At 33.7% G+C, this 7862-nt stretch overlaps 1 protein-coding gene across 2 annotated transcripts in view; it reads right to left on the minus strand.

The window, feature by feature from the left end:
- LOC114328539 (inter-alpha-trypsin inhibitor heavy chain H4) overlaps positions 1-6555 on the minus strand; it is a 77369-nt gene extending 70814 nt beyond the window's left edge. Inside the window, exon 1 of one of the 2 annotated variants that reach the window (XM_050653667.1) lies at positions 6375-6555. The gene's annotated coding sequence lies outside the window, so the exon portion shown is untranslated. The remainder of the gene's footprint in view (positions 1-6374) is intronic. The other variant, XM_050653666.1, reaches the window with a different exon arrangement.
- Between the last annotated feature and the right edge of the window lie 1307 nt (positions 6556-7862).

The following is a 7862-nucleotide window of genomic DNA, read 5'->3' on the forward strand; positions in this document are numbered from 1 at the left end:
TTATAAAATTTCACTCTGGATCGTAAAGAAGTATAACTTCAAAAATATTCATATACTTATTTTAATAGCTAAGTTAAATTAAAACTTTACATAATACCGCGTCTTCACTGGTAAAAATTGGCATAAGAACCAGCTGTTCGTCGCAAATATTTACGTGCTCGAGGTAAATTGTGCTAACGTGGACGTGTTCGTCGCATGAATCGGACGCAAGAATTATCGACTCACACAACGCACACGCTCCATCGGTTGTCGGTTTTCGAGCGAAGATCAAATTATTTGAGCACCGCGACCTCACTGGTAAAAATTTGCGATGCAAATTCTTACGACGAACCATTAGTATAATACGCACGAAAAATTTACCAATGAGGATGAGGACACGGCTTAACACTACTTAAGTAGGGGAACAAGGGGCTTGTTGTAACAGGGGTAAGTAGTAACACGGCTCTTTCATACGTTATTTGAACGTTTTTAACTAATTTAGCTGACTCAATCTTATTCTCTTATCGGCCTGCAAATGACACCGTTTAGCCAGCCATCCTCCGATAGTTTCAAATAGTAGTCTTGTGCAGGTGCTTCATTTGAATGAGGTAATATAAAATTTGACACTCATAAAATTTTGGTTATCGCTGTTGTTTTAAACGGAAATGAAACTTTCGGTGTTCATTTCTTTTCTAAATTTAGTTACTTTGATGTTGCTTAACAATTTTACGATTAGAAAGTTATTTTTACAGTTATTTTAATAAATATACAAAAGTGTGCTACGGGGTTTGTTGTAACAAAACGTTGGGGCTTGTTTAACATGTTACAACTTGCGCTAAATCTTACTAAAGGCCCCCCGTTAAGATAGGCAAAATGCCCTCACTCTTAGAATTCAATATTTTTAATTTTTTACGTTCTGTGCAATTAAAAAATGAGATAACGCGGATTTTTAGCTCGCTACCCCCCTGCCCCCTCCCCCCACAGCCAAAAACGTAGATTTTTAGATTTAATTTTTTTTAGTTGGGTTGCAATTTATTTAAAAATTTCAAAAAATTCACACTTATACCTGAGGCTTTTACAAAACATATCCATTTTTTATGAACCCTTAGGTCGAGTGTACATAACCTCAAATTTTTTCTTAACTATTTTAAATCCTATCACTTTTTTTTGGAGGGGGCTGCAGGTCCAATTTTTTTTGGATTTTGTGTACTTTATCAAAAGCTATCTCTCTGATTTTTTTTAGATTTTTCCGTCAGGTGCGCCATCTTGAAAAATCCGGAAAACTATTTTTTATGGGGTTTTTAAGTCATTTTCTCCATTTTATATACTGCAACATAGATTAACTCAAGGCTTTGTCAATAGATTGTGTATAATTTAAAATAAATGAGTATTTAAAGATTATCAAAAATTGGGCAAAACACCTTTAAACCCCCCAAAATCCAAGTTATGTAAGGGTTTTTGCGGGCTTAATGATATTTTTTGAGATCGATACAGCCTGAATATTTTTTTTTCATTCTTTTACGTTATATGTGATTAAAAAATAAGACTAATCGCATTTTTAGCTCAACACCCCCTCCCCTGCCCCCACAAAAACGTCAATTTTTCTATTTCTTTTTTGTTTAATGTTGCAATTAATTTAAAATTTTTATGAGGCTTCTACAAAACATATGTATCTATTTTTTATAGACCCGTGTAGGTCGAGTGTACAATACATATAACCTCAAAATTCCTTTTTTATTTTTTTAAAACGTATTTTTGACTTCCAATCGATATTTTTTTAAAACGTCCAATGAATATTGTACATCTCTCTCTCTCGCGTACGTCCGCTTCAATACATGCTTAGCGCTCATTTTTAACTACTAAAAATAATAGTTAGAAATAAAATAATTACAAAAATTCTTTAGGCTATTGCAGGGGAGGCTTTAAACTTTGAGTTGATCACTTTATGGCTTTCATAATAATAATTTTTAATCGAGTTATTAGGCCTTGAAAATGGCTATTTTCGCGTTTTTCAAATTTGAAACTGCATGTAACTCGACAACAGTCAATTTTATAGAAAAATCACAAAATACTTTTTTTGCTCAGCTTGATCCATAGAATCTAAAACAAATTTGTCCTAAGTGAAAAAATTGATTTTTTGAATTCGTTTAAAAAAATGTTTAAACAATTTTCCGACCGTTGTACTGCCTGGCACCTTGTGGATTTGTTATAAGTACCTGTTTTTGAGTAAGTTTGTGAAAAAAAAATAAATGGGATTAATTTACCTAACGGGACAAGCATACAGCGTGGATTATGAGCCAAACGTAGATGGTTTGTAAAATACACAAAACACAAAAAAATTAGCAGCCATCGCCAAAAAAAGTTATACGTACCTATTAAAAAACAAAAAAAATGAGGTTATAATATGTACACTCGACCTTCGGGTCTTCGGGTAAATGAAAATAGATGTGTAAAAGCCTCAGCTGTGCGTGTGAATTTTTTGAAATTTATAATTTAATAATTACTATCTATTCTAAATGGGAAATAAGCCACAATTTTACTAAAAAATGATTTTATTAACGTTTCGACGTCCACCACGCACGTCGTTGTCAAAATACAAAATATTAATAAATTAAACAAAAATGTTGCTTGAATCTTCTAATAATTTAATTTAATCTGACTTAATTTATATAGATCGTCCCAAACCATTTTTTCAGTGCGTCACAGATTATCGAATTCTCTCTATCGCATTACAGATGAAAAATAAAATATTTTTTAGTTAAATTGTGGCTTATTTCCCATTTACAATAGCTAATTACAAAAATGCCACAAAGAAATAGCTTCAGAACAACATTTATAGTTTAATTGCAAACCGACTTAAAAAAAAATAAAATCGAAAAATTGACATTTGGCTATGGGGAAGGGGGGATAGGGGAAGTGGGCTAAAATTGAGGTGAGTCCTAATTTTTTAAAATCATATAGAACGTAAAAAAATAAAAAAAAATATTCAGGCTGTATCGACCTCAAAAAATATAATTAGACCCGCAAAAATCCTTACAAAACTTTAAACAAACATGGTTTTTGGGGGTTGTAAAAGTGTTTCGCCCAATTTTTAAATATCCTAATATACTCAGTTATTTCAAATTATACATAATCTATTAACAAAACCGTGAGTTGATCTATGTTGCAGTCTATAAAATGGAGAAAATCCCCAAAGCCCCCCTAAATAAACAGTTTTCCGGATTTTTCAAGATGGCGCACCTGACGGAAAAATCTGAAAAAAATCAGAGAGATAGCTTTTGATAAAATACACAAAATTCAAAGAAAATTGGACCTGCAGCCCCCTCAAAAAAAAGTTATAGGTTTTAAAAAAGTTAAAAAAATATTTGAGGTTATGTACACTCGACCTAAGGGTCCATAAAAAATGGACATATTTTGTAAAAGCCTCAGCTACACGTGTGGATTTTTTGAAATTTTTAAATCAATTACAACCCAACTAAAAAAAATTAAATCCAAAAATCTACGTTTTTGGCTGTGGGGGAGGGGTAAGGGGGGTGGCGAGCTAAAAATCCGCGTTATCTCATTTTTTAATTGCACAGAACGTAAAAAAATTAAAAAAATTGAATTCTGAGAGTGAGGGCATTTTGCCTACCTTAACGGGGGTACCCTTTCTGAAGTGCGCCGAAATATATTTTGGACTAATTCCAATGAAGATGCGAAAACTGGCTTACTAATGTGCCGTGAAACTCAGTGCTAAGCAACTTCCTTCTTCTTGGTATCAAAATTATACAGTTGGTCTAGATTGGGTCCAAAATTTTATGCGTAGAAATCTACAAATTTATTTAAGAACACCGAAAGCCACGTTATTAAATCGAGCAACATCTTTCAACAGGGCCAACGTTGGCATTTTCTTCGAAATATACCAAAAAATTCGAATATTCCTACTGTTACAACCTGCCCCATTAGCTGTTACAACTAGCCCCAAGCGCGGGGTAAGTTGTAACAATGCACTTTTTTTGGTAAAATCCTAGTTGATTAAAAAATACCAGTCTTTTTAACTTTTTTTCAGTTCAATTTTATTCAGAAAGAGTTAAACTAGCGTTTAGTGTTTAATTAATGATAATTGGGAAAATCGCTGTCAAGATATATTTGATTATATGAAAATTGTTACAACTAGCCCCCTGCTCCCCTACACAAAAATGGATAATGGAAAGAGCAAGGTTAGACATACGACTGTCAGATAAAAAAAATCGAGGATATCAGAAGTATTACCTGATTTCAAAACTCAAATAAATCTTTGCAAGCCTCACTGCTAGAGGAAAAGACTACCGTTGGAACGCCACAATACAACGTTGTAGCAGAGAACAACAACCACATGTAGACCTTTTAAAAGTAAACGACCAAGAGGATATAAAAACAATGGCCGGAACAAATTGTAAGTATATTGCTCAGGATAGAGATCGGCGGAAAGAATTGGGAGAGCCCTATATCCAAAGATGGACGATAGAAAGCTTAGAAGAACTTGGCAACGGCTAACCTACCGAAATCTTTTATTTTTAAGTCATATACCTAGCAGCCTAATTTAAAGATTTTTTTTTCGATTTAAATACACTCACCGGCACAAAATTCCGCCATCCAAAATTTTTGATTAAGTTTGACACTTTATAGCTTTATTATTTGTGCTCCGAGTTTTAAGATTCTTGCACCAGTTTGTAGGTACATGTATTGAAATCTTTTGGTATTATTCCGGTAAAACAAAAATTTTGCTTACATAGCATTATACAGGGGTGAATGGAAGCGTTGTATTTTCTCCTAACTTTAAAAAATTCTGTGGAAAAATGGAAGAGCTGACTTTGTTTCATAGTCCTGTCATATTATCCCGGAGTTATACCCTATTCCACGAACATACGATTGTTTTGGATTACTTCGACAACGAATATTTTACTGTGCAAAATAAGAAGAACGAAAGTAAATTGCAAATTACATTGTTGTTTATTGAAATAATTATTAGCGCCATTTACTTTCGTACTTCTTATGTTGCACAGTAAAATATTCGTTGTCGAAGTAATCCAAAACAGGCGTATGTTCGTGGAATGGCCCATATCGCTGAAATTGTATTTTTTGAATTATCTGAATATCTCTTTTCTTGTAAGAGCTGTACCACTTTTTGTAAATAAAAACACTGATGGACTCATAAAATAGAGGTTGGATTGATAAGATTAGAATGGCCCGCATGCAGCCCAGATCTCAGTCCTATTGAGCATTTATGGGATGAATTAAAAAAGCTATTCGCCGTCATCTTAGGCCTCTAGAAAATTTGGTACAGTTATGGCCCTGGTAGAAGAATATCCGGCTATTCCCCAGACAAGGATAACACATCTTTATTCGATGTCAAACAGATTGCGAGCAGTCTTGCTTGCAAGAGGTAGACATACCCGCTATTGAATTGTTTTGTTTTGTTGTTAATTTTATTTTGTGAATTTTAGTGCGTTTGATATTTTTAATTAAAAACATCATCAAAGTAGCGTTTTTATTTACAGCTCTTACAAGAAAAGAGATATTCGGATAATTAAAAAAAAACGTTAGTGATACCTCCAGGATAATACAAAAGGAGTATAAAACATAATCAGCCCTCCAATTTTTCCACAGAATTTTTTAAAGTTAAGAGAAAATACAAAGCTTCGATTCGCCTCCGTATAATGTTATCTAAACAAAAATTTTTGTTACCGGAATAGTAACAAACGACATCAATACATGTACCTACAAACTGATGCAAGAATCTTGAAAATCGGAGTACAAATAAGAAAGTTATAGATTGTCAAACTTAATCAAAAATTTTGGGTGGCGGAATTTTGTGCCGGTGAGTGTAGTATTTCTGAGATTGTATTTTGAAACTTAAATAAATAAGTAGATCATAAGGGGGATTTTACGAAAATCAATAGATACCTATGGTTTACACTTAATATATCTAGAGGGAAAAAGGAAAAACTAATAGTTTTATTTCAATTACTTACATGCAAGACACAATATAAAGTAGAAACTGAAAAGTGGAAGTAGAAAACATCCGAAATTGGAAATAATTCCTCGATCAAGATATACTAAGGAAATCACAAAAAAGACTGATTAATAACTTAATAGCGACCAATAAAAATCAATCAATTAAATAAAGATTAATTACTTACTTAAAAAATGAACAAAAAGTATAATAGATTTTTAAATAATAAATAAAATAATATTTCTTCAGGTAAGAAAATACCGGCAATTAATTATGTAAACAAAAACCATTAATAAACTATTTACAATCCACAGCAGAGTAAAAATATCAAGGAACATTTTTTACTCAACACCACTTAAAATACCACTTGCCCTTAAAATGATGCTGCGGGTTCATTGTATTGTTTATAAATAAAACTTACCTGTAGTCACCTGTAGTCGGCTTCGATGTTAAACTATGTAAAATACGTATCAGACTAGACCTATTCCAAACCACTTTAGTCGTTAAGCCAACTTACCCCCCCTACAAAACAAATAAATCAAGATGACCCTGGGTTATCCCAGCGTATTCATACAGAATCAAAACACTACAAGCTGTATCGTATGTAAAATGCCGGCTTTGATATAAAGGAGACAACACAACTATACTCGTTTTAATTTGATATGCATAAAACTCCAGTCAACGGTAAAATAACTATCATTCTATAAATAACTAAAAAATAAGGAAATTTTCCAATCAACTGAATTTTTAAAACGACTTATTGTTTTCCAAATGATTTTTAAATTATTCATAATTTGAATGCTAAAGAAGAAAAAAAATGCCATAAGTATTTCGAAGAAATCTATCAAGAATCGGATAGAGAAGAAGAAAGAGAAATAATAATAAACAAGGAACAAGATGAAGAAGAAGAAGAATTGACCTTTATAGAAGGAAAAGATAAAATTCAAACTAAAAAACGGGAAAATAACAGAAGACGACGGAATATGTACAGAACTTATAAAATCCGCTTAAGCTTAAGAGGCATGATATGGAATGATATGGTATTTTACATCGGGACAGGGTTCATATGTAAATAATACCAAACTTGAGCAAGTTGATAAAATCGTTTCCCTTGGACAGCAACTAAATTGTAACGCAGAAAGTCACGGCGAAATTAGATCTAGGATAGAGCAGGCTAGAGCCGCTCTTAGAAGTATGTCCAAGGTGTTATGTAACAGAGACCTAAAATTGGCATTGAGGATCCGCCTACTTCGCTGCTACGTGTTCTCGGTCTTACTTTATGGTGTCGAGTCCTGGACTGTGAATAAAATCGATCTAAATCGCCTTGAGGCTTTCGAAATGTGGTGCTATAGAAGAATTTTAAAAGTTTCCTGGGTGGAGAAGATTTGAAACTCCACAATACTGGAACGTCTCAGCAAGACTACTGAAATCATAAAAAGCATCAAGCAGAGAAAGCTGGAGTACTTCGGACATGTAATGATAGTTCCCAAATATAGGTTGCTACAAAATATTATGCAAGGAAAAATAACAGGCAAACGCGGTCCAGGACGAAGAACAACCTCATGGTTGAAGAACTTGCGAGATTGGTATGGTGTTAAAACAAGCATGCTATTTAGGGTGGCAGTGAATAAAATTAGGATAGCTATAATGGCAACCAACTTTCTGAAAGGACATGGTACATGAAGAAGAAGCAGGGTTCACTTGTGAGCTCTTTAAACAGTTAGACCTCCTATGGCGGGTCCATTGTATCACCTCTATCTTACGGAGCAGGTCCATAAGTACCTGGTCTTCGGCCTTTCTGAGGCCCAGGCTGCACTGGGCTCCTATGTCTGTCAGAATCAGCAGGGTCTGCAAATATGAGCTCCTCCTACCAATGCCAACCCGAACGTCTAATCCCCCAGAATGCCAC

The sequence above is a fragment of the Diabrotica virgifera genome, chromosome 6 (genome assembly GCF_917563875.1).
Source record: "Diabrotica virgifera virgifera chromosome 6, PGI_DIABVI_V3a".
Lineage (NCBI taxonomy): Eukaryota > Metazoa > Arthropoda > Insecta > Coleoptera > Chrysomelidae > Diabrotica > Diabrotica virgifera.